Below are 26549 nucleotides of genomic sequence, written 5' to 3'. Positions count from 1 at the left end.
AGCCCTCTTAGTTGCCTATTAAGTTTGATGACAGAGTTTTATGTGAATCAGACTTCTTGATTTTTACCATAATTTTCTTCCTTTTGTTTTACTTGGAATGCCATCAGAGCAGTTTGTTTCTGGAACTAGTCCTGGTAGGTACAACAACCTGTATGCAGTCACTGACATAGCTGCACAGAGTTACTGAGAGCAATTCAGCATAGGCTACTGTGTTTACAGGGTTTGGAGAGGCATTGAATTTTGAAAACCCATATGAGCCTACAAATATATTCATTTTGTTTTGTTACAGGTATGGACAGTTTCTTTCTAAGCCTCTACACAAAATGGGACACCTCAGCTGGACTACTCCGCTTAAATATATGGAAAGCCACATGCTGTATAACAAAATGAAAATAATACTGTTAAAAATAAATAAAACCATAAATTCAAACTGAAACAATGATTTTGTTTATCATCATATACAAAAATATCAACACAGGTAAAATAAATAAATTCAAAAGAGAACAGCTCCACGGCTCAAAGATTTGTTGTGCCGATCGCTGCACTCTCCAGTATAAGACCTAAAGAAAAACAGAAGAGAGAGACCCAATATCAAGCTCTTTATCCAAATGGTACCACAAATGCAATCTGCCAAGTGCCATGGATTCAGCAGTAAACTGGCATAAACCCCACCCACATACAAACTCGATCTATTCACTACTAGGATATCCAGAGCATCAGAGCATCATCTGTCATTCAGTTCCCATCACTGCAGTCAGTGCTTTCAATACACCTAGATAAGGCTGTATTTTTTCTATTCACCTGTCAAGTTGTGCTTTAAGTGTTCTAGTATCCACATAATGTTAAAAAGTACACAACCCTTTTCCCACCAATAGGATGGGCATTAAGCCTGCTCTACCTAAATTTCCTGCTGCCTGTATCTGTAGTGATTTGTACTGAATTACTATTGTTAATGATGTCATATGTTTTACCGCTACTGATATTGTTAAGTATTACTGAAGCTAGTTGAATTACCATTGGGATCCCGAAGTATCACTATGAAATACACATTGGATTTAATCTTTACTTTCATTACTTAGTTTGTTATTGGTCAAGAGTTCTGCGTTATCACTACCACTGTACACAGTGGTTGCTCACACTATACTCCTAACAGAGGCATTTTTGTTGCATTTATTTACCCAAGACCCTGTTAACACCATCAAGTGTTATTTCTCTCTCTAATAAATTCAGTTTATTGCACATCACTTCACTATTAACACTTACATGAGAAAACTTAAATAGCTATTATGTGTAGTAACTACAACTTGCCTAACTTTACCTTGCATGTATTCCTGCCTACCTGTCACACTACTGAATATTATGGTTAATCTATTCTGCTCACTGTCCTCCTTTAACACACTAAACAGCTTACCCCTAGCTATCTACCATGTCCTCCACACTTTTTCTTCCTCACCCTAGCTAACTTATATGCCCATTGCCCTCCCTAGACTCACCCAAACCACCTATGTCTGTCTAATCTGCCCTCTCTACTACTTCTGTCATCTATGAAATCTCAGTCTGCTCCGTCTCATTCTGTGATTAGCCTATTTCCACTTAGCACTCTGAGACAATGTAGCAACTGTGTCCATCAATTACTAGTCTTGTATAAGAGACACCACTTCTAACAGATATTAAGCACATCCTTTACTATATTTTATTGTCCATAAGCATCATCCTTGTACTCTGTAGCACTCCAACACTAAACTAACAAACTAAGGTAGTAAGAAGCATTAACAAACCCCAGCCAAAGACATATTACTGCATCTACATTTGCACTCTGTTGTCCCAGGGTCTATGAAGGTTTTTCATTGCTGCCAGCCTACACACACCCTTACCAGTGCCTCTGCAGCTGGGAAAATGATTCTACCCTCAACATGCTAGGTCACAAAAGGGTAAAAACAAGTTGCCTCTCAGGTGTCAAAACCTGCAATGTGACTAAGACCCATACAACTCTCAACTCCCCCAAATATGATTACCACCCTGCAGCTACCCATCTGGAGATGAATGACATTGGATGGTCTTCCATTCAAGAGACATGCTGGAGCTCTCCATGCATGCCCACAGTAGGAAAGACGCTACTTGTAATCAGCATTCTGCCATCCCCAAGAATGATGCTATAGTCAAAAATAAAATAGTTAGTCTTAACAATTGCTTGGATAAACAGAGTCATCCCTAAGGGCACCATTATGCATCAGAATGGCAGATGATGGCAGGCAAGCCAACATGTTTCACCTGGGACAACCTGCACCTCTCTCCTAACAGCTTCTGCGTGCTGAATAAAACATTGTGCCCCCATAAGCCAGCTCCAGTTTGTATACATTCATTTATGTATTTGCTTATTTGCATTTATTTACCTGCAGGCTCAACTGGACCTAAGTGAGCCAATTTTCAGTGGAGGCCTGGGGAGAAAAGCTCCACATATAACAAGTATATACAACAACATGCAAAAACTGTATACATATGTTGAGAGCTAAGCAAAGGTAAGATGTTTGACAGTGGTAAATTGCATTATTTACAATATCATGTGGTAGATACAGTTGAATAAACAGATTAGCACTGAACGTAAGCTGAATGCAACAAATGTATAAACATTGGCAAAATGCCAGACAAACAACTAGAGTAATTAATTATAGTAAATTGAAAGAAATGTAATAGAACACAAAGGTGGGATGTCACAGTTAATGACAGTAAAATAGGATACAAGAAACATTGCTTCTAAAAACCAAAGGATATAAAGCTTGTGAAAATAGGATTAGAAGGGCAGCCTGTAATTATTTTAACCCAAAGTGAAAAGTTAGAATACCTGTAATGCACAAAAGATTCAATGTGGTTTACAGTTAGGAGGCTCTGGAAGAATTTACAGCAGTAGTGAACTACAGAATCAGGTTTTATGAGCTATGTTGTCGGAACATGTGCAATGCCAAACAGTGGAAAGGCATTGTCGTAGAAACATTTTGAAGGAAGATGCATCACTGATGGTTCTTATTGGAAGTGGGAGAGAGTTCCATTGTCTGACGATAGAAAAAGAGTAGTGCATTTGGCCTGCTGAGAGATTTGGTATTTGAACTTTCAAGAGGGATTGACTCTCTGATCTGAGAAGTCTACTTGGGTGATGCTGAGTGAGTATAGAAGTAAGGACAGTCAGTTGGTTTAAAAACAATTGTATTTGCTGTAATTAGTTGTAGGTATGTGAAGTAATTTGGGAGTTTGAGCCAGTTTAGTAACTGTAGGAAGACACAATGATGGGAGGAATATTTAGCATTAGTTGCAAACATGGCAACTTTACTGGTGTCCGCATGAATTATCTGGCGAAGTTTTACGCCGGAAGCCCTTACTGACGCAACCCTCCCCATTTATCCGGGCTTGGGACTGGCACAAAGAAATGCACTGACTTGTGCATCCCCAGTGGATGCGTTTAAGGTGGAGGTGGGCTTACATCAAGGATCAGCTCTGAGCCCTTTCTTATTTGCAATGGTGATGGAGAGGTTGCCAGATGAGATCAGACAGGAGTCCCCATGGACTATGATGTTTCCAGATGACATTGTGATCTGTAGTGAGAGTAGGGAACAGGTGGAGGAGACCCTGGAGAGGTGGAGATGTGCTCTAGAGAGAAGAGGAATGAAGGTCAGCAGGACTAAGACAGAATACATGTGTGTGAATGATAGGGAGGAGAGAGGAATGGCGAGGATGCAAGGAGTAGAGGTGGCGAAGGTGGATGAGTTTAAATACTTGGGATCAATAGTTCAGATTAACGGTAAGTGTGGAAGAGAGGTGAAAAAGAAAGTACAGGCAGGATGGATTGGGTGGAGAAGAGTGTCAGCAGCGATTTGTGATAGAGGAGTACCAGTAAGAGTGAAAGGGAAGGTCTGCAAGAGGGTAGTGAGACCAGCTATGTCATATGAGTTGCAGACATTGGCATTGACAAAAAGGCAAGAGTTTGAGCTGGATATGGCAGAGTTAAAGATGTTAAGATTTGCACTGGGTGTGACGAGGGTGGACAGGATTAGGAATAAGCATATTAGAGGGTCAGCCCAGGTTGGAAGGTTTGAAGACAAAGCCAGAGAGGCAAGATTACGTTGGTTTGGACATGTGCTGAGGAGGGATGCTGAGCATATAGGGAAAAAGATGCTAAGGATGAAGCTACCAGGTAACAGGAAAAGAGGAAGGCCTAAAATGATGTTTATGGATGTGGTGAGAGAGGACATGCAAGTGGTTAGTGTGACACAGCAAGATGCAGAGAACAGGAAGAAATGGAAACAGATGATCCGCTGTGGTGACCCCTCACGGGAACAGCCGAAAGAAGATGATGATGCAAACATGGCAACTTTGATACAGCAGGTCTCAAGCTTGGATTTCAGAGAGGTTTGAATATTGGTGAGAAGAGGTGAACCATATGAGAGAGAGGGAAGAAAAGTGGAGTTTCAAAAGATGAAAAGGCGTTGTGTGGAATTTGTTGAAGTTCAGCTGTGGAATTAGCAGTGCAAATGAATGTAGTAAAGCCTCATTTTTTCTGGAATGCTAACAGAAGCACAAAACATCCTTATGGATGCCTTAATGATGATCCCCTCTGGTCCGCTCTTGCTCTGACCTCAAGTGAAATTATCAGGTAACAGAAAAAATGGGTTGTATTCACTTAGAGGGATGTTTGACATTTGGAAGGCACAGTGGGAAAAATCGCATAGCAAAAAAAATGCTCCAAACTGTCTTCTGGATATATATCAATGCTGCAAATTCAAATCAGGCATACACCCAAATGTCACTGCTTAACATTAGCAGTCTAAGGGGAAAAAAAATAAAAGCTGAGAGCTTTCCTGGCACTCAAGTGCATTCATACCTTCATAGTCACAAATGGTATCAGTGAATCAACAGAGCTCTGGGTTCAGCGCCTATCATTCAAACTGTGGGGATATCTGTATTAATCCATGATCCCATCAACTTGTTTCAAATCACCTTTAACATCAACATAGAACTGTTTGAAATATTACTCACCATAAACAAAACTATCATAACCTTGAAAATTACAGATATCCATCCCGGTCTAGTGCTGACCATGACATCAGTTGAAAAATACACATTCAAAATCTGAAATGTATTCCATGATTTTGACTAAATATCCATAAATCCAGCAAATCTAGTCCACCAACAGAAGTTATGAGCACTGTTTCCTAAATTTTATGAATGCCTTTTCTATCAGGTCAAATTATCCACCACCCCACCAGAGCTTATGTCTAAACCCCTCCATGAATCTCTTCCTCCTTGGTAAAATCTGACCATTAAGTTGCTCTATTCTCTCTCTTAAGAGTTGGAATCACCTACGCTATGACTACTACTACCTAAGGACTACTTTAAAGCTAAGCTCTTAGCATCTACATACAACCTAAAAAAAATTTATAAGCAGCCTTGTCCTAGATTAACCCACTGGCAAAGCTATTGCACATACCTCTGCTTACACTTATGGTGAGAGAGGCCCTGCCCTAGTCCATGTCCTCCACAATACTAGTGGTGCTACAAACACCCATACTGAAGACCTTGATCATCAACAGGTAAACATGACCTACTGACATGAAAAACATCTATCCAAATTTAAATCCAATATCAACGAATACATGGGTATTTGTAAATTTATCCCTGGGATATGCAATACATCTCTCTCTAATTGGGGCAGCTAATAATAATGGGTTGATTCTAGCTCTGTTTCTTAAAAAGTAAACAAGACATAACTGCAGTTCTGCCATTAAGTACTCCATGGGACCCGATAATATCCCAAGCTGCATCCTACCTGAACTCGGGCAGGAACTTGCAGCACCATTAGGCACCCTGTTCAACCAAAGCCAGAGTACTGGCTTTGTCCCAGCTGAGTGGAGGACAGCCACTGTCACCCCTTTACACAAAGGTGGAGCGTCCACCAATCCAGGAAATTATAGACCCATCAGCCTAACTAGCCTGATCTGCAAGGCCATGGAACAGATTATCATGGACCTCATTAACAAGGACAATGGCAACCTCCAAACACTTGATACCACACAATTTGTGGTCATCAAGGGGGGGGGGGGGGTCATGTCTGCTACATTTGATCAACTTATTTGAGACAATCATCAAAGCCATGGATGAGAGGAAGATGGTGCACAATGCCTACCTTGACCTGGCCAAAGCCTTTGACACTATTCCCCATTTGAGCATAATAGATAAATTCTCTCAACTAGGCATCAATCCATATGGGTAACAAACTGGCTCACTGACAGAACCCACGTAATCAAGATAGGGGAAGCCACCTCAAGCAGTAAACCCATAACAAGCGGCATACTCCAGGGTTCAGTCTTGGGGCCTCTGTTATTTGAGATATAGTTTTCTGAGGTGCAGGATAAAACCAGTGGGCTATGGCTGACAAAGTCTGCAGATGCCTGCAAGCTGGGTGCTGTCACCAATTCCCCTAGTGATGTGAACATCCTCCAAGAGGGTCTCACTCAGACAAATGACTGGTGCCAGAAACATGGCCTCAAGCTGAATACCAAAAATTGCCACATCATCCTCTTTGGGAAGAGTGATGTCCCCACAAATTATCACATTAATAACGTCCTAAGCACTCAATCAGTTGTGAGGGATTTGGGCACCCAGGTTGATAGCAGCCTAGACATTTGACCACCATGTTGCTTCCGTGGTACAGAAAGTCTTCAACATGACCCACCTCATAAGTAAGTATCTCATCCAAGGACAAGGAGGTCATAACATCCCTGTATTCTTCCCTTATAAGGCCTATTATTGAGTACAATGCACCTTTCGGCATGTACATCACAAATCACATGCAGCAGCTGGAGAGACCACAGAGGTTCCTCACCAGGAGAATCCAGGGCCTCAAACATCTACCATACACAGATAAGCTAAAAGCCCTATCCCTCTTCTCAGTTTCATACAGACTCCTCAGAAGTGACCTCTATCTGCCATACAAGGTTATCATGGCCTCACCTTGATAGGACTCATGCATACCCACAAATCAAGCTCCACTCGAGTAACCAGGCCTCAACCTGGTCTGTGACATCAACAAGACTTGCTGGGCTGACTTGTGTCCCACAGACTCCAGACTCCCTCTCCACATCAAGCAGAGTACCTCTTTACCTCTTTTTAAGTGCAACCTGGAAAACTGGATGGGAAACAGGAAATATACCCATGGGATTCCACCTATGTCCCTCCTCGACAGGAGCATTGGATGCTAGTAACCTCCTATGATCCACCTGTCAATCTGTCTCAACATGGCAATTTCCACAAAATATGATCTCCTGACAGTTTAATTCGATTGCTGAACAACACAGCCACTCAGATGACCTTAAGAAACACATACTAAAGCATACCATATAACTTAATATCACTATGTAGCTATTCACTACATTGTTTCCATAGTTCTCAATCTTACTTCCAGAACAAGAAACTTTTTTTAAATATTACTATTACGACCTTAAATGGACAGAATAAAAGAATGTAAATCACACATAATCTGAAATAACTCAAAACATTGCCATTATTCAAGTGTGACATTACTTTTTTCTCCTCAAATCAACAGCTTTAAGATGGATTAAAGGGGACAAGCCAAAATCAGGGAAGAAGAGGATGTATGATGGAAGTCTTATTTGATCTAGCCAACGCGAAATACAAAGAACACGAAAGAAACAAATATCGATCTCATCCTATATACAGCGCTGAATATAACAAAACATACCTCAAGCATGCCTCTGAAAAAAATAAGAAACGTTTAATAAGCCAAACATTGGACATTGCTGGGCAAAGTATATAACAAAATGCATTTTAAAAGCATCACATGAAAAGTGAGATAACTCATTCAACAAAACACACGTGAGTGGTTTAGTTTACGGCTCGTACAAAAGGAACCAAGGAGCAGTGAACTTTATTTCTGCAGTCACGCTTTCAATATGCATACAAAAATATTCGCTTCAATGTACTATAGTCAATAAATACTGCTTTACAGAACAGCTGATAGAGAAATAAGTGCAGCAACACCGAATCTGTACATACACCACAAGTCTCAAAACTATGGATTACACACAAGAAACATTAAAGTGAATGTCAGAACATGCTAACTAGATGCATATCCTCCTTTTAAAAACTGCCAATACTACTCACCTTTTACACGACTGATGTCACTTATGTTTGCTAAAAACTGTAGCAGGACTTAAGGAACCGGAAGTGCATCGAATAAACGGTCCGCCAGCACTGTGCACTTACGAAAGGAGATTTCCGGGTTGTTCATTAACTTCAGTCCCTTGTGAAATGTTGTGATCTATGTAGTGTTTGCAGTTTTGTATAACGTTTGTTTCCATACATAGTTTTGGTAAGCATTTCCTGAACTAATAAAGGCTTATAATATGTTGCAAATTAATGCAATGCAAATAATAAACCATATGTTTTAAATTTACGTGTTGCTTTTTTTGCTGGGGGGGAATAAGCTAACCCATGTAAGTGACGAAAAGAAACACCGCTTTTGTGGTAAAGGCTTGCATTTTTTTTGACAACCGTACGGTTGCTAGAGAACATCACACTACTTCTAGCTGTTTATTGTTGTATTTTAAATGAACACAGAAAATTGTGTTTTGGTAAATCTTGGTTCTCTGTGTAACTAGATTGTTGAGCTGTTCTCTCTATGCCGGTAATTTTTAACTAAGCTCTCAGGTTTTATAAGTTTAGTGGAATAATGTACACTGCAGGAATGCTTTTTAGTCTTTTGCTGAGAAGGAATATTTGCTTTAATGTGTATTTTAGTAAACTGATGGTAGTGTATAGCTGTTAATCTAACCAAAAGGGAAAGTAGATGCTCTGAAGTCAAAATCGACTCAATCGGTAGGCCCCATAGAGTTCTCATGGCATATTATGGAAGTAGATTTCTTCCGCACAGATACGGCTGCTGCTGTCCAGTTGTACCCCAACCAGGTTTTAAACCAAGGTCTATCAATTGGTAATCCTGCGCCTTAACGTCTATCGGTGTGGGCAATCCCAGCATATCTCTCAACTATCCAGATTTTCACAGAATGTTCACATTTTCTGCCTGACATTTTTGGTCTGTTCCTCCTAAAATTTGTGATTTTTTTTTTGACAAATCATTTCGGATTGAAGTCCCTAAATAATGAAGACTTAATATCCTTCAGAAAATGCATGCCAACACCAATCCAGCAGCTTTCTAAGTTTATAGGAGCAGTATATAAAATATGTCTCTATTTTGGGGCTTTGTCTCCTCTTCCTCACAATATTTTAGGCTTTGTCCAGATTTCTTGAGCTAATAGGTTGGGGGTATGCCGCCATCTCCATGTACCCAATTATTCTCACTGTCCAGGCATATGTGATTTTATACATATAGCTTATTTGCTACCCCATGTACGTTGGGAAGCAGTTTTTTCCTCTCCAGCAACATTATTGATTTATTATTTATTTTCCTTTGGTGGAGACAGATTAGGTACATTTAGTAATGTGTGTGTATGTATTTAGAATATATTTATATATTCTATGTGTGTATGTATTTAGAATATATTTATATATATATATATATATCCTATCCATTCGTTTACTGAACCACTTAACTCACTGATATTAGCTCACCTCAACATACATAGCCTTGCTTTCCTAGAAGTCTACTTTTTTGACATTGCTTGTTTAACAGAAACTTGGTTAAAATCTTCAGCTAAAGACAATGAAGTCATCCCACCCTGTTAGAATATTTAGCGACTTAACCACACAACCAAAAAGGGTGGCGGTGTAGCTATCCTTTTTAAATCCAGCCTACAGATTACTACCTTTAACTATATACCACCTTAAGTCCCCAATGCTGAATTTCTTATTACCAAGCTTCAACTTAACAAATTGTTTGAGCAGTTGCCACCCGACAAGCCATATAAACCTTTTTGTTTTTTCACAAACCATTACCTCCCCTACCAAGATAAACAAGCCTAATAAGAAAGAAAGTACCTTAGATTGGATTCTAATAAACAGTCCTCTCCAGACCTATGAATTTAGTACCCTCCCTGATGATGTAAGTGACCACTCATTAACCTACATCATCAGGCATAAAACCAATCTACCCAACCCAACGATATCTAGAACAATTAGACCCAAGAAAAATGTCAACCCTGATCTCTTCCAAAGGGAACTAAGAGCATGTAACTGTAGCTGTCATTTACTTTAACTGTAACTTCTTAGCCATTCTAGACCACCATGCCCCAATTCGCTCTATAAGAATGAAAACTAAATCTGCCCCATGGCTTTCAAAAGAAAGCTATGCATTTCGATTAGCTTGTTGGTGTGTTTTGGCTGAACAATAAAGCTATGTATTTTGATTAGCTTGTTGGTGTGTTTTTGTTTTTGAGAGCTCCGGTTCACACATATGCTGGCCAACAGTGGTTTCAAAAGAAACCATGCAAAAAAATCAAACTCAGAAATAAATACTGGAACAAATCTCGATCAACTAAAAACCCAGTAGATTAACAAAACTTCAGGAAACTAAGAAATGAAACTAAAAAAGCAGTACTATCTGAAAAGAAACTACCACCTACAATTCCAACATAATCAACCACAAAAATTCTGGGCAAGTATTAATTATTACACCCAGGTCAACCCATCACATCAAACCAACAAGGCACAGACCAAGAGAATCCTAAACAGACTGCTAATACCTTTAATACCTATTTCATTGTGGCCATTAAAAACCTTGCCAGTCAGCTATCCACTCAAGACTTACCTATATCCCACTATATCACTAACCCACCCCCTCCATTTCTCTTCCAACCAGTCCCAACTGCATATATTCTTGCCCTCATCCAAAAACTTAAACCATGCACTCCTTCAGCTGACCAAATACCCGCTGAATACCTACAAAAGGCAGCCAAATCTATTGCTTACCCCATTTCCATTCTTATCAATAGAACAATCACTGAAGGACACATCCCTAGCATATGGAAGGTCTCCCATATTATCCCCCTTCATAAGGGTGGTAAATCCACTGAACTCTCCAATTACTGCCCCATAGCCCTACTGTCTCTCCTAGCAAAGATCATGGAAAAATGCATCCATAAACAATTGCTAGACCATCTAATCCATAATAACTTACTTTCCAACTCCCAACATGGTTTCCGACCTTCACACAGCACTATTACCACCCTTCTTTCTTTCACTCACTGTATCAACAAAAACTGAAACCTTAATATGCTTTCCTCTGCATTGTTTATAGATCTGTCTAAGGCGTTTGATATGGTAAATCACCAGTTACTTATAAAAATCCTTAAATCTCTGTCACTAGATGCATTAGCTATAAAATGGTTCCAATCCTATCTGGATAACAGACAACAGGCCGTGCTATGGCACAATATTCTATCTACCCATCAACATAGGGGTCCCCCAAGGGTCCATATTAGGACTCTTCTATTTTCTGTACTTATCAACGACCTTCACCTAGCAATCCCCCAAGCTAAATGCATACAATATGCAGATGATTCGACACTTATATGCTCAGCCACATCAATATCTGAACTTCACTCCCTTACCCTAAAGGTCTTTAACACAGTTAAACTATGGTTTTCTCAACGCTGTCTCCTTCTAAACCCCAAAAAAACTAAACTCCTTTTCACTCCTACTTGTAAGTCCCCCCAATAGACTTCACAATAACATCCAATAACAGTACTCCTATATCCCCAGACCCTACAACCAAACTACTTGGTATCACCATAGATAACAACTTTAACTTTGACACCCATATTAATAATACCTTAAAATCTGTTAATAGAAAAATGGGCTCTCTCTACGGGATCAAACCCTTTCTCTCTCCTGCAGCAAGAATAACTATTGCTCACACTCGCCTAAGTTCTGCTCTGCACTATGCCTCACCCATATACACTAATCTCTCTAAAAACAACCTTAATAAAATGGAAAATGCCTACAATAGCATAGCCAGATTTGCTACAGGTAAACCTTTTAGAACCCACCACTGTACTAACCTAAAGCAACTAGGATGGCTTGAATTACAAAATCAGCTTAAATTCCACCAACTTACCATTGCCCTAAAACCCTTTACCATCTTACCAATACCCCTATACTATCTACACTCATTATCCCCTACAACAATCTTAAGATCTTACGTTCATCACATAGACTTCTGGTAAATATTGGTAAGTCAAACAACAGGGCTGGAGACACACTTTTCTCTAATGCTGTTGGAAAATCCTGGAACTTTTTTCCTAGCGAACTTTCCTCAATTCCCTCTATATCACTCTTTAAAAACAAACTGAAACTTTTAATCAGAACACACTGGTTGTGCCCCTGTACCAAACCTGATTGATCTACCACCTTTCTTACTTGGATCTACCTACTCTCTTCTTCTCCTCAGTTATTCTTGTTCCTTTTCTTAACAAACTGACCTTGACCTTTCTAAATTATTTTTACTTACATCGTCTTAATTTCTTTAAGCAGACTAGTTATTAACTTTTATACTGATTATTACAGCTCCTACTTTTTTGTTTTCCTTCTCTATGTCAACCTGTTTACCAACATATTGTCTAACTCAGCTGCTATCTTTTTATATGTAGTATTGCAACTACTTTTGCTTTGTATTAAGTATATTTGTATATTTAGCACTATTCTATGAACAAACGATCACTGTGATTACTCCCTGTTTTTTTTTCTCTTGAAATGTTTAACATACAAATTAATCTTTCTATAATGTGATTATATTTTTACTTCCTCGGAGCTCATCTCCCCGGGCCTCTACTGAAAATGGACATATGTCTAGTTAGACTAGCCCAGTCAACAAATGTAAAATAATATATATATATATATATATATATATATAGAGAGAGAGAGAGAGAGAGAGAGGCAAATGCATATATTTTCTATGTACAAACACACACACACACACACACATATATATATATATATATATATATATATATATATATTACTCATACTTTTATTTTTGCAAAAATAAATGCTTGTTTACTGCTGATGGAAACGTGGTAGATACATTAAATTATAAGGCCTCTGTCAATGCCAAGTTGTTGACAATCTTTCTTTGTACCCAAGTAGTTCATTCTTTCATTTTGCCTGCAGATTCAATTAGAATAGGGAATACCTTGGACTGGAACCAAGATGGTTTCACACTGATCAATATGTTGATTATTGCTCTCCCAGTAAATTGAAAACAACATTTGTGGAAAAAATAAAGCCAGTGAAACCTCAGTTACTGCTTAGATGTCAGCAAATAAGAAATTTGGAGAAAGTAACAGAAAGTCAACCAGAAAAAGAGCGGATAAAACTCTAAGTGGGAAGAATCTTGAAGCAGTTCAACAAAAGTGGTTCAAGTTTCAGCTTTGATACAGGAGAAAGCTTCCAGTAATTTAGAAGAAATATAAAGCAAATGCACTCAGAGGTGTTTAAAATAAGTGAAATTCTAAGTGTATACAGTCAAATAATGAAGGCTGTAAAAATAAACGAAGGTTTAACTAGCTATTCAGATGAGCCGATAAATCTGAGGTTTAAATGAAGAAAAGTCTGGCTGAACATGAGGCTTCTCAAGAAGAGCAGTTTTAAAAAAATAGTAATTGAAGACAGGACGGCCGCGGTGGTGCAGTGGTTAGCGTTGCCTCACATTAAGAGGCTCTCCGGTTCGATCTTCGGCTGGGGTGTCTTCTGTGCAGTCTGCATGTCCTCCTTGCGGTCGTGTGGATTTCCTCTGGATGCTCCAGTTTCCTCCCACATCCCCAAAGACATGCTGCAAGTGGATTGGACATGCTAAAATTGGCCCTAGGTGTGAGTGCATGCGTGTGCCTTCTGTGGAAGGTTGGGCACCGGGCTGGCAACTCGACTTCGGAAAACTCCACTGCCAATCATGAGCGGACAAGGTGATCTGCTGTGGCGACCCCTAACTGGGAAAAGCCGAAAGAAAGAAAAAGTAATTGAAGACAAAGTGTGCTGAGAATAAAATGAGATTTTCTGCTGTACTAGACAAAATGTAAAGAAGAGATTGTATTTTAGGAAGATTAGATAATGAGAGGGTACACCATATGTACCTTCCAAACCTGGCCATTCAAAGCAGCCACAATATATATTAATAAAAATGCAGTCATACCAGCAGAAAGAATTGCACTTGACAAACATGTGGAAGAAAGGGGACATATTAAAAATTAGGAACAGCAGAGTGTTTGTTTGCAGAAAATGTTTATTCACTGTACACCAAGCAGAAGAGAAACAAGTTTATCCCAGCAGTCAGGGAATGTCAAGAGGCAGGTGTGAGATTCAAGCTGCTATATCTAGCTGTCTTCCAAATATTTTTTCTGGAAGAGCAAATACATTTTTGGTTGGAGAAGATGCTTAGAAGTAGATTAGCACAACAAAGAGTGAGCCAGCAAGCAGAAAGAGACTGTGCTTTTCATTTTTCTGACAATAACAAAGCCCACAAACTTTGCCAGTGAAACCTTTTCTGTTATTCCAAAGGAAAATGCTTGAATGACAGATTAAAGTACAGGATCTTGACTAGAATCAGAAGTGCAGGAGTGCTTTGGAAATGGATATAATCGGTGATCCTGGTTTGCTGGTGTAAGGGATGTAAAACTGTACTAATCACATTATAGCTAGAAATTAAAATAATCTCCCTGGTTTTAGAAGAATAGATGTCTAGTTTAATTTCCTTTGTTTAAGCTATTCTCATTTTTTAAAGCAAACAGGTTAAATAAGTCAAAATAACGAAAAGGCATGGAAATGGTAGCTTTCTTGAATTTGCAAAGTCAATAGTTATTTTTTCCATTAGCAAATGCACTCAGTAGGTAACAAATGTACAGGTACAAGCAATTAACCATGGGAAGTCTGAACATCGTGTAATGAGTGAAATTTACAAACATTGTTTCATGCATCTACTAAGTTGCTAGCTGTTTTCTTTTTCATTACCAACTTCATTTACTTGAAAACAAGCTGTCTGCAGGTGCAAGTGATTAACAAACCTCTGAACACTTCATTCTGAGAGATATGTACAACATACAATGTAATTAGTTAAATATACATTGGCAAGCAGTACAGTGAAAAATAAATTAAGTTTGAAACTATCAGAAGTTAATCAGTTATATAAGTAGTTGCCACTCTAACAGCCTTAATAATTTAATACATTCAATATTAAAGAGCAAAATTTAGTTTATTTACTTAAAGGTACCCAGAACACTTTTTCTTGAGGCTAAAATTTATTGTTTACTGAAAGGATGCAAGCTGTTTCTCACATCTTGGTGGGAATAGAGATAATAATAGAACAGAAGATCAGGCTTAATATTCTGAGCTTTGGCCGGCTAAGATCTACCTGAAATCAACTGGACGTATAAGTGAATTAAAGTACACTTTTATCTACCCTTTTTCATATAGTACTGTATTTATTTATTTGTGTTTCTCACTGAATATTAACTCAACTGAAGTTGTGGCTGTCTCTCTACAGAGTACTTGTTAGAATTTCTGTGTAGCCATTGATAGCAGTGGGGCTAGTTTCACCTCATCACTGATATTCTGTCCTGCCTTATATAAGTGGTACATTTTGGGTTATCTCTGCTTAATATTCTGAGCTTTGGCCAGCTAAAATCTACCTGAAATCAACTGGATGTATAAGTGAATTTAAGTAGACTTTTATCTGCTCTTTTTCATATAGTACTGTATTTAATTTATGTATTTGTGTTTCTCACTGAATATTAACTCAACTGAAGTTGTGGCTTTCTCTCTACAGTTCGTTCCTCACCCACCCTCCCTGTTCTTGTTTTGGTGTTAATGCTGGTGGCTTTGAAACTGCCCGCCCCTCTTGTAGATTTGTATTTGGATACTCCTTCTGGGCCCATCTCATTTGCTCACTCAACTGAGTGCAGTGAGATCATATTCTGATTTCAGGCACTCCTAAATGAAGCATTTGGGAAGGACAACCCCTATAGCCTCTTAATCCTGCTCTGTTCCCTCCCTCAAAAAAAAAAAAAATTATAAATATATATATATATATATATATATATATATATATATATATATATATATATATTATTCAGCTGCTCTTACTGTAACTGTCTTAGTTGCTGTTCTGCATGCTATCTGTTCAGTCGGTCTTACTCTGCACTTATTACTGCTTGTTAGTAGCCTTCTAATTTACTGCCTTCTGCACTTGTTTTTTAGTCATTTGTTAATTTAATTGCATTTATTTGAACTGTATTTGCCGTAGTGTTGCTACACACTCGGGTGTGCTGGCCTGCACTACAATTGAATTGTATTTACTGCTGTTTTAGCTGCTTTTCCATTAAAAAAAAAGAAAAAAAAATTCTAAGCTTGTTTCCTGCCTTTCCTGTAACTAGTCTAGTCCAGATACAGACGTGCTGTATCCAGGGCTATTGGTAAGCTTCTGAGCCCCCCAAGCCTTTCTGTGTTGGAGGGAAGCCTTCTAGCTTATCAGTGGGAGTGGTAAGCACTAGGTAGCCTATCTACGATGGGAAGAGTGGGTTTTGGCCCAGAAATTGTTGTTCATTGGCCGTTTGGACAGTTTTTCCATCTCTTTCTACTTTCTGGTTTAAAAGCCCGTTTTGCATTTGGTCCCGCCTTTCCTGTAACTAGTGTAGTCCAGGTACAGATTTGCTGTATCCAGGACTGTTGGTAAGCTTCTGTGCCCCCCCCCCCAAGCCCTTCTGTGTTGGAGAAAAGCTTTCTAGTTTATCAGTGGGAGTGGTAAGTTCTAGGTAACCTATCTACCACAGGCAGAGTGGTTTCTGGCCCAGAAATTATAGTTTATTGGCCGTTTGGAAAGCTTTTCCATCTCTTTCAACCTTCTGATTAAAAGCCTGTGTTTGCTCTTGTTTCCTGCCTTTCCTGTTACTAGTCTAGTCCAGGTACAGATTCACAGTATCCAGGACTCTTTATAAGCTTCTGAGCCCCACAAGCCTTTCCGTGTTGGAGGGAAGCCTTCTAGCTTATCAGTGGGAGTGGTAAGCACTAGGTAGCCTGTCTACCACAAGAGGAATGGTCCCTGGCCCAGAAATTGTAGCTATTGGCTGTTTGGACAGTTTATCCATCTCTTGGTTTAAAAGACCACATCTGCACTTGTTTCCCATCTTTCCTTTTTTTTTCCATCTCTTTCAACTTTCTGGTTTGAAAGCCGCACTTGCGCTTGTTTCCCACCTTTTCTGTCACTAGCCTAGTCCAGATACAGAGATGCTGCATCCAGGACTGTTGGTAAGCTTCTGAGCCCCGCAAGCCTTTCTGTGTTGGAGGAAAGCCTTCTAGCTTATCAGTGGGAGTGGTAAGCACTAGGTAGCCTGTCTACTACGAGAGGAGTGGTTCTTGGCCCAGAAATTGTAGTTTATTGACCATTTGGACAGTTTATCCATCTCTTGGTTTAAAAGACCACATCTGCACTTGTTTCCCATCTTTCCTGTAACTAACCTACTGGGTAGGACTAGAAAGTCTTAAACTGATACAAGCCTTCTAGCTTAGAAGAAAGACTTTGGAGTGATTAAGTATCAGTTTTCTGTACTTTCTTGCTGTACTTAACTGTTTTCCACCTAAACGCATATTTTCCAGCATTTATTGTAATTTAAAAGCTTGTTTTTTTTTTCACATATTGTACTTATTTGACTGCCTGCACGTTTAAAAAGTCGTTTTTTGTTTAAATAATTTGTTTAACTGTTGTAGGCTACACACTAAAGTGTGATAGCCTTTCCTGATCATTTGTAGTCATTTAAAGCTATTTTAAGTGTACTTTTTACTGTTTTTACCTTATCTTTTCAAAAAAACAAAAAAAATCCTTGTTTCCCACCTTTCTAAGCTAGTATAGTCCAGTTTTCAGGCTAGTGCTGAATTCATGGCTGTGATACTAGTTTCTGTGTTGCCCATACCTTACTTGGCTAGAAGGAAGTTTCTCTGTTCACCTGTGAGAGAGGGGAGCATTGAGCAGCCTATCTGTCCCTAGAGGAGTGGTTCCAGCCCAGAAGTTAGTAGTTTATTGGCCATTTTGGGCTAATTTCTATCTCTTTCATTTCCCTACTATAAAAACTGTGTTTGCACAGTTTTGCTCGCCGGGCAGTGCTGGTTAGCTACAGTTAAATTATTCCCGGCTCCACTAACTCTCCTGTTCAGTTTTTTCCTTGAAACTAGTCTAACTCTCAACCTAAGCACTCAAAAAGCATCCTACAGCCCAGCACTTGCTCAGACCTAATAGCAAGCACTAATATACCCCGGCACTCAATTGCCCAGCAGAGCAAGGCTCTTTATTCACCCATCACTAACCAAGCAGATCACCCTACTATTCAGGCATGACCAAAGGGCAGTTTCAGGTGTACTCTCCAGTCCAGCTGGTGAATTTGGGTATCCTGAGGCAATGTTACAACTGCCTCATGTACACAGACAACCCTGTCCTCCTACCACAAAACACTAACATATGCGAGAGATGCAATTATATAGCCAAACTGGAGGCTAAGCTGTCTTCACCCAAGACTGGAACAGACAGTCAAGAGGGGAAGGTTAACACCTGCACCACACCTCCAGCCACACATAGACCTACTAAAGCAGCACTGGCAAAAAATACACAAAATCATACTCAGAGGCTCTAAATAAAAACCTGCAAAAGCATCAGAGACCTCCAAAGCAGACACCCAAACAACCTGCACCTCCCATCACAAACCAGACAACACATAAAACACAAAATCAGTGTGCCGCACAATCACAGCCCTTAAGGCAAAATAACATACCTAACACACTAGTAATAGGTGACTCTATAGTCAGGCACACTGACGTCCCACTCACTAGGCTGGCAAGCAGAAGGTTACTGTTAGTTGCCTGTCAGGAGCCACAATCCGCCACATAACACAAGCACTCAGGTCACTCCAGAACAAGTACAAATATGACTCTGTCAATGTTCATGTTGGTGTGAATGACCTGAGACGTACCTCCCTGGACTACATGAAAAGAGACATGGAAGAGCTCTCTGATCATGTAGTCCAGGCTGATATGACCCTGACCCTGAGTAGCATCCTGCCCTCACCTAGAATTATACCTCAGTATAAAGAAAAAAATGATCAATTTCAACAATTGGCTAAGCTTCTGGTGTCATTCAAAGGGGATCCAATGTCTGTCAGCCTGGGATGACATGCTTGACAAGCCACATTGCTTCGCAAGAGACGGCTTGTAACTATCGCCCCTAGGCTTTCGAATACTGGCCAAGGCTCTTGCTGCCCCCATAGTGCCTTTTTTAGGCAAGGCTTAAAAGTCAAACCCACCTCCGTAAACAGCACAATTAACAAAAAACTGAGGGTTATGCTACTCAGTGCCAGGAGTTTAAATCTCAAAATGCATACACTCAAAGCACTCCTCAGTATGGAGAACATCAACATCTGTGCAGTAACTGAAACCTGGTTCAAGGCTCTAGAGAGCACCCCAGCACTACCGGGCTACAACTCATAACACACATTTCAGCCACAGAACACGGACCAAAAAACAAAAGAAGGGGGTGTATCAATATTCATCAGGGATACCTACACCTCCAGGTTAGTGGCGCAGCATGATACCTCTGAGTTCATCCATGTGCAACTAACATCGGGCAAATCTTCAATGCAAATTATGGCCTGCTACAGATCATCCTCCATGAGACACTGGAAAACATGAAGGTCCTACCGAACACCCTGATATTGGGAGATTTCAATTACCCTAACATTATCTGGGAAAACTACTCGAGTACAAACTCCCAGGCCCAGTGCTTCCTGGAATTCATCAACTCAAACCCGCTGGATCAGCTGGTAAATTCCCCTACCAGAGGTGAAAATATATTGGACCGGGTCATCACCAACATGGGCGACATATCTTTCACACCGGAGGTCAACCCGTCACTGATTAAAGCAGACAATAAACTAATCACTCTGGATGTCCACACCCCACCACTGCCTCCAACCAAGGAAACCACAGTAAAAAACATTTCTAAAGCAAACTTCACCTTACTTAAGACAGAGGTGGTAAGTTTCACAGCCCCCACGCTAAAGGATAACGCTGCCCAAGATGCAGAAACCTTTACAAATGCACTCTATGAGCACCTACAAGGATGCATGGATTGTGCCATCCCTAGCAAAACCAAGACTCACTCCTCTAAGAGAAGGAAACCAGTTTGTTGGACCCCTGCCATAAACAGGCTATACAATAGAAGGAGGAAACTCATTCAGAAAAAAAGCAAATCCCAAGAAGGAAAGACATCCCTGATCAGTATCAGTAAGAAACTAAGGTCCTTCATAAAATCATCCAAGGCTAACTTCGAAAGAAAAATAGCCAAGAATTCAAAAGATAACCACAAAGCCTTCTTTAGCTATGTTAAGAATCTAATTGGCAACTCACAGATATGCACTGAACTAGTGCAAAATAGCACAAAATATATTGAACCTACTCATAGGTTCATAGGTTTATACTAGGCTATCTGCCCTAAGGCATTTATAAGCCTAGCCCAAATTTTTGTGGCTTACGCCACCCCTTATATGGAAAAATACTGTGCCCATTAGTTTGTTGTGCCTCTGTCCAGCAGTGACACAGAGATGATTCCTTGGATAAACCTATGATCTCCCATCCACAGGTCAAGATTTCTCTTGAACAGAGCCAGCGAGGTGCTCTGCCTCACATGGATCGGGATTTTATTCCACAGCATAGGGAGTCTCTGAGTGATAAATCTATCCCTCCAGCATGTCCTATTTATATCCGTGCTAAGGTTTAAGTCGCTTGCTCTAGTGGTTTTGGTGGATTTGGATTTTTTGAGGTGGAGCATGTCCATTAATTCCGGGTTGGACATGGCCTTGTATGTCAGGCACATGTCACCTCTGAGCAGACGGTATGCAACTGAATAGAGCTGGAGTTTCTTCAATCTGGCAGCATATGACAGATTTTGGAGTTCCTTTATCCTTTTGGTGAGGAACTTTTGGGGTCTCTCCAATTGCTGCAGATGTCGGGTGAGATACATCCCGAATGGGGCATTGTACTCGATCATTGGTCTGATAAGTGAAGAGTACAGGGAACAATGACCTCACTAGATCTGGATGTGAATCCTTTCATGATCAGGTGGACAATGTAGAAGGTCTTTCTAACCACTTTAGCAACGTGAGTGTCAAAAGAAAGGCCACTGTCAACCTGGGTCCCCAGGTCCCTGATAACCTCTTCTGTGCTTAGTGGATTGCCACCTATATGGTAGCTTGGGGTTACCTTGTTTTTCCCGAAGGGTATGACTATACATTTTTTGGCGTTTAACTTCAGGCCATGGCTCTGGCACCAGCTATCTGTTTCCGTGAGTCCCTTCTGAAGGATATCCGTGTCCGATGCACTTTCCACTATGGCACCAGTTTGCAGTCGTCTGCAAACTTTGTCAGCCAAAGTCCTCCCATGTTGGCCTGTACTTCTGAGAAGTAGATGCCGAACAATAGGGGGCCAAGGACCAAGCCCTGTGGGACACCACTTGTGACTGGCTTGGTGTCTGACATAGCGCCAGCAACTCTAACCCTGTGGGTTCTGTCCTTAAGCCAGTTTGCAACCCATCTTGTGACATATGGGTTTACATTTAAGCTGGTAAGTTTTTCTACAATACCCGAGTGGGGTATTGTGTCAAGGCCTTTGCAAGGTCAAGGTAAGCTGTATGGACTGCCTTTCCTTCATCAATGGCCTTGGTGACTGTTTCGAAGAAGTCGACCAAGTTCAAAAGGCATGATCTGCCCTTGACGAAGCCAAACTGGGTCAGGTCCAATGTCTGCAAGTCCCCTATATCTTTGTTTATGAGCTCCATTATGATCCTCTCCATAGCTTTGCAGACAAGACTTGTTAAGCTTATGGGGCGGTAATTACCAGGGTCCGTAGAGGCACCGCCTTTGTGGAGTGGGACCACAGTTGCCGTACGCCACTCCTTGGGCACGTATCCTGTGGTAAGGCTGAGATTAAACAGCTGCCTTATGTGTGGGTTTAATTCCTCATTTAGCTCGTGTAGCACACAGCCGGGGACACCATCCGGTCCCATTGATGCTGTGTCTTTAGCTTTAGAGAGAGCAGCTTTCACCTGCGCATTTGAGATGTCTGGGAGGCTACACTCTGCTGGGATAGTTATCTCTCCTTTAGAGGGGGAGAGGGGGGTGAAGTTTGCACTGAACCTGTCTGCCAGTTTGTTGGCAATGTCTGTGGGTTCAGTGATTTTTGTATCATTATGGACTAATTCTGAGCATATCTGGGAGTTTCCACCCAGGTTCCTAACATAGCTGAAAAAGGCCTTATGATTGTCCTTTGAATCCATGGCAATTTTTCTCTCAAAATTGGCCTTAGTTGATTTTATGAGTGCTCGTATTTTTTTACTAATAATGATCAGGGGTGACTTGATCAGGTGATATTGCCAACATCCTGGCAGATAGATTCAGTGCAAACTTCACCCCCCTCTCACCCCCGGAAAAGTGTAGTGTCCCGGAAATCACAGATGCACAGGTGAAAACAGCCCTTTCAAAAGCCAAAAAAACAGCGTCAATGGGGCCAGATGGTGTCCCAGGCTGCGTCTTGCACGAACTACAGAAAGAACTAACCCCCCACCTAAACACACTCTTCAACCTCAGCCTCTCCACAGGCTACGTGCCCATAGAATGGTCCACAGCAACAGTTATTCTTCTCCACAAAGGAGGGGCCACAACTGACCCTGGTAACTATCGCCCCATAAGCCTGACTAGCCTGGTCTGTAAGGCTATGGAGCGCATCATCATGGAACTCATTAACAAAGACATTGGGAACCTCCAAACACTTGACCCGACCCAGTTCGGCTTTGTTAAGGACTGATCATGCCTACTAAACCTGGTTGACTTCTTTGAGACAGTCACTAAGGCCATTGACAAGGGAAAGGTGGTTCACACAGCCTACCTTGACCTCGCCAAGGCTTTCGACACCATTCCCCACTCAGGTATTACAGTAAAACTCACCAGCCTGAACATAAACCCCTATGTCACGAGATGGGTTGCCAACTAGCTTACAGACAGAACTCACACAGTAAGAATAGTGGGCTCCAGGTCCGACTCTAAACCAGTCACAAGTGGTGTCCCACAAGGCTCAGTCGTGGGACCCCCTACTGTTCAGCATATACTTGTCAGAAGTACAGGCAAACACAGGAGGACTATGGCTATCCAAGTTCACCGATGACTGCAAACTGGGAGCCATAATCGACTCTCCGGCTGACACGGACATCCTCCAAAAGGGCCTTACTGATATGGACACCTGGTGTCAATGTCATGGCCTCAAGCTAAATGCCAAAAAATGCATAGTCATCCCATTTGGAAAAAACAAAACACCCATGAATTACCACATAGGTGGCAGCCACCTTAATACAGAAGAGGTAATAAGAGATCTAGGGACCCAGGTAGATAGTAATCTCTCCTTTGACAATCATATTGCCAAAATAGTTAGGACATTCTTCTATGTGGCCCATCTAATTTCTAAAGGGTTTGCATCTAGAAATAAAGAGGTTATAGTGCCCCTCTACTCGTCACTCATCAGACCCATCATAGAGTACAATGCCCCATTTGGGATGTACCTCACAAGACACTTCCAACAGCTGGAAAGACCACAAAAGTACCTCACCAAGAGGATTACTGGCCTCAAACATATGTCCTATGCAGCCCGACTGAAAAAACTCCGGCTGTACTCAGTGGCATATCGCTTACTCAGAGGTGATCTCTGCCTGACTTACAAAGCCATGTCCAACTCAGAATTGATGGACATGCTCCACCTAAAAAAATCCAACTCACTGCAAGCCACATGCTCTAGTGAGCTAAACCTCTCCACAACAATAAATAGAACATGGTGGAGGGATAGATTCCTGTCACAGAGACTCCCCATGCTTTGGAACAAAATTCCAAACTACATTAGGCAGAGCCCCTCACTAACACTCTTCAAGAGAAACCTTGACGAGTGGATGGGTAACAGAAAATACACCCCTGGGATCACTTCATTGGCTCTGCTTGATAAGAGGATCAGTTAATTAATCAATGGGGTGGTGAAAGCCGACACACTGTGGCTAGGCTTATAAATGCCCTCCAGCAGATAGCCTAGTACCTACCTATGAAGTATAAGTGGGAACACAGGCTGCAATTGCTTTATCATGGGTAGCCTTAATTTTAGAGTAGATAATGCCTGTGGATGCAGCCATCAGTTTGGAGCCGTTGTTCCTACCTTGAGGGGTAAACTTTGTTGAAAATGTACATAGGTGTGTTTGTTTTCTCAAAAGTTGAAAGGGCATTCTGAGAAGAATATTTATCTTTACTTTTTATTTATTTATTTTTTCGTTCAAGTGCTTTCATTGAAGCAAAAAGTCTTGTAAACTGTGACCCAGGTTCAATCAGACAGAAGAAGCAACTGCATAAGACTTTAGCCTGACAAAATTAGTGTGTACATGTAAACCAAGAGTTGGAAATACACATTCAAAACAACTGTGATGCCCGTGCACTGGCCCAGTAATCAAGGACTCTCAATCATCACCACTAGCACCAGTGGGGGACATCCACATTGGGAAGGATAACAAGTACACACACAGTAAAGTACAATTTCCCTTAATAGCACACAGAGATCACAGTCAGTCTGGGGCTGGTTTCTCCCTTTCTCTCCAGATCCCCAATAAGATTCCCCACTGGCACAGCTATAGGTACAGGTCTCAGCCTAGTGGTCAAGCTAAAACCTCCAGCACCCTCTCTGTCCAACCAGTGATTCGTGTCCCTGCCCAAGTAGCTGACGCACACACTTTGAAGTACGAGTTATATACAAACACACAGACACTCCTGGGGAAGGCTGGCATAGGTTCTCCAGCTATGCCCCCTTCTCTGCCTCTTCTATAAGGTAGAAATCACTGCCACCAACCTCTAATATCAGCTAGTAATAAGGCCCTTACCAAAGGGTGTCCAATTTTACTGTGCAATATTATTATTATCCAATTAGTAAGTATGACAAACAGCAAGGCTTACTGGAATGGCTTGGACAGTATCACTATATACATCCAATGTACTCTAGAGCTTAAATTATCTCTACACAAAGTCACAGTTGAAAGGTTTAAACATATTTAATAATAAATAGCAAAAACACAAGACAAATCTCCTCAATTCAACACAGCGGTAGTCAATAGTTCAGACACAGGAAAATACTTAAAATAATACTGTAGAATAGTCTGAAGAAAACAGCTAAACTAAATTTACTATTTTCTGTTTCTAAGAGAAACCATGTTCTAAATAACTTGCATACATACAGAGCAAAGGCAGAGTACTGGTGAGTAGATGTGTTCAGGTTCAGACAAAATCCAAAAAATACTCTAATTCTCTCTCTCTCTGAGAAAGTCTTAAATTGATAATACATCACTGCTGACATTTTAGATTACATCATTCTTGACACTTCTCTGGTTTAATTTCTCAGGCTAACAGAAACTCGGAGTTTAACATATCTTTGTAATCTTGCACCTGGCCAGGAAACCACAGCAATAAAGACAATATACATGAAAAATCTAGCAAATAACTCTGGTCACAAAACAATAGAAAGAATTCCTTCATCCAAACATCTTGTCTCCGAGCCCTGAGATCAAACAGTCATAAAATGCTTTACTTTATCAGCTTTCTTCCAGCAGGGTGCACTGTGGTTACATTTTTGAAGCTCAGTACAACATATAGTTTAATCATAGCATATAGTTCCCTTTTACATTTGTAAACCCAGCTTGTGGATTATATTAATATTTACAAATCACATAGAATTATTTATAAGATTATATCTGGCTGGGCTGGCAGCCTTTCAGTATTTTACAACTATCAAGTTTAATAGGGAGAATAACAGCTTTCTATCATAACGGTCATTGATGATCCAGAGAAAAGTAGAATGTAAGAAAATGCTACTATTGTTGGTGGGCGTTGATACAGAGAAAGCAATCCAAAGAGGCAGCTGGGATTTTATAAGTAAGATAATGTTAACATTTGCATTCCCTGATAGAATAATAGGTTTAATTAGGAGGATATATGAAGGGATAGAGAGAAGAATTAAGGTTGAAGGGTTCCTCTCCAACAAGCTGTGCTTTAACAGATGAATAAGGCTGACCGCTTTCCTTTTTTATTTGCTTTATATTTAAGGCCACTGGTAAATAATATATGGAACTAACAAATTTAAGGATATAAATGTTATGGTAATCAGTACATTAGTTTTATTTGCAGATGATATTATTTTGAACTCAAAATGCCAGAAAAGGACATTTCAGTGTTGTGGAGCATTTTAAAATGTTGTCAGTATGTAAAATGAATGAAGATAAAAGAAAGGTTTTAGTGGTAAACTATGTGCTCACACATTAATTGGTTTAACAATACCCACATTTATGGAGACATCATAACATTAAGTACTTAGGTAAGGATCTGTAGTGGCAGCTAAATGCAGAAAGAGGCAAAACAAAAGATAGTACTGAATTTGAGAAACTGGAGGCTCTTGATTCAGCATAGGGACAGTATGATGAAAGCAGG

General features: G+C 40.5%; 1 protein-coding gene across 2 annotated transcripts in view; it reads right to left on the bottom strand.

Moving 5' to 3' along the window:
* The window catches only part of HMGXB3 (HMG-box containing 3), a 1387103-nt gene extending 1378717 nt beyond the window's left edge, over positions 1–8386 (bottom strand). For both annotated transcript variants that reach the window (XM_044069603.1, XM_044069602.1), the window contains exon 1: positions 8173–8386. The gene's annotated coding sequence lies outside the window, so the exon portion shown is untranslated. The remainder of the gene's footprint in view (positions 1–8172) is intronic.
* Positions 8387–26549: the final 18163 nt, after the last annotated feature.

Source organism: Protopterus annectens, chromosome 4.part0, assembly GCF_019279795.1.
Source record: "Protopterus annectens isolate FY-2018-M chromosome 4.part0, PAN1.0, whole genome shotgun sequence".
Lineage (NCBI taxonomy): Eukaryota > Metazoa > Chordata > Ceratodontiformes > Protopteridae > Protopterus > Protopterus annectens.
Note: the sequence above shows the minus strand (reverse complement) of the source record. Positions and strands in the feature narration are given on the sequence as shown.